A 1,658-nucleotide genomic window follows, 5' to 3' on the forward strand; every position below is an offset into this window, starting at 1 on the left:
TTGCACTTCTACATACCAATCTCGTCAATTCTCGGTGCAGATGTGGTGACGGTGGGTTAAATATTTTACGTAAACATCTCCGAACTCGATTATTTGCATTTGATTTTCTAACCTCTGGCAACCCTTTTCAAGAACCAAAACCACGTAAAAGGAAAGCCTTTAATATATGTATGTATATATATATATATATATATATATATATATATGACACATAAAGTTAAAAGGGACCTACGGTCAGAAAAAATCGGTTTTCACTTTTCCATCGACTCTTATAGTAAACGGGCCACTCTTTCCAATGCTTTCTAGCTGCATTAGTTTTTTCACAATTTCACTTCAAAGTTAGGTACCTTCACACAAAAAAAGTACAAAAAAATCAAATCTGACAAACTATTCTGAAATTAATCAAATTCGCTTGAAACTCGTTACTCGGGGGTTTTCGAACATCGGATTCGTAATCACNAAAGTTAGGTACCTTCACACAAAAAAGTACAAAAAAATCAAATCCGACACACTATTCGGAAATTAATCAAATTCGCTTGAAACTCGTTACTCGGGGGTTTTCGAACATCGGATTCGTAATCACTGACCTCGTTTTCGGTGTCAACGACATATTTGAGTTTCACATGAATTCTGAGCGTAGGTCCCTTTTAACTTTACGTGTCGCATATAAATATATTTAACGCTTTAAGGGCCGTTAGCGTATCTGTGTTAAGCTATAGTTTATTTATTTATTTCATCTAACTACAGAAAATTCCATAGAATTACTTGAAAATAGATCAATTGACGGTCCTAAATCTCCGAACTCGATAAAGAAGTTTTAATTCAATAAAAGTCCCATATGATTATTATGAGAAGACGTAAATCATATTCGTCTTGAAATAAACGTCCCGAGAGACGTAAAAAAATAAAAAGCCGATATAATAAAAATCCCATATAATTATTATGAGAAGACGTAAATCATATTCGTCTTGAAATAAACGTCCCGAGAGACGTAAAAAAATAAAAAGCCGATATAATAAAAATCCCATATAATTATTATGAGAAGACGTAAATAATATTCGTCTTGAAATAATCGTCCCGCGGGACAAAAACAATTTTTCCATTGTTCAGTAATAATTATGGAGCAATATTTAATTTTATTTCTTATAATCGTTATGGTCTCTGTTTTAAAGTTATAAGCTACTATTCATGGCATAGTAACATATTCTATATCTCAATTCTATCGAATAGGTGTATGGTGTCAAGTTAGCACTACATACCATTTTTTCTTAAAAAACGAGAGCTACAAATTTTTTCTTTCCACAACAAATTTACAACAAAAAAGCTACAATTAATGGCATAGTAACATATTCTATATCTCAATTCTATCGAATAGGTGTATGGTGTCAAGTTAGCACTACATACGAGTATTTACGTGTGTCAAGTTAGAACTACATTTTTCGAATTTGGAAAAGTTAACTACGGCATTAATTGTAGTGTTTTTGTTGTAAATTTGTTGTGGAAAGAAAAAATTTGTAGCTCTCGTTTTTTAAGAAAAAATGGTATGTAGTGCTAACTTGACACCATACACCTAGTCGATAGAATTGAGATATCCAATATGCTACTATGCCATTACTTGTAGCTTTTAACTTTAAAATTTGTTGTGAAAAGAAAAAATT

Source organism: Rhagoletis zephyria, unplaced genomic scaffold, assembly GCF_001687245.7.
Source record: "Rhagoletis zephyria isolate East Lansing unplaced genomic scaffold, Rhagoletis_zephyria_1.1 Rzeph_scaffold_01599, whole genome shotgun sequence".
NCBI lineage: Eukaryota > Metazoa > Arthropoda > Insecta > Diptera > Tephritidae > Rhagoletis > Rhagoletis zephyria.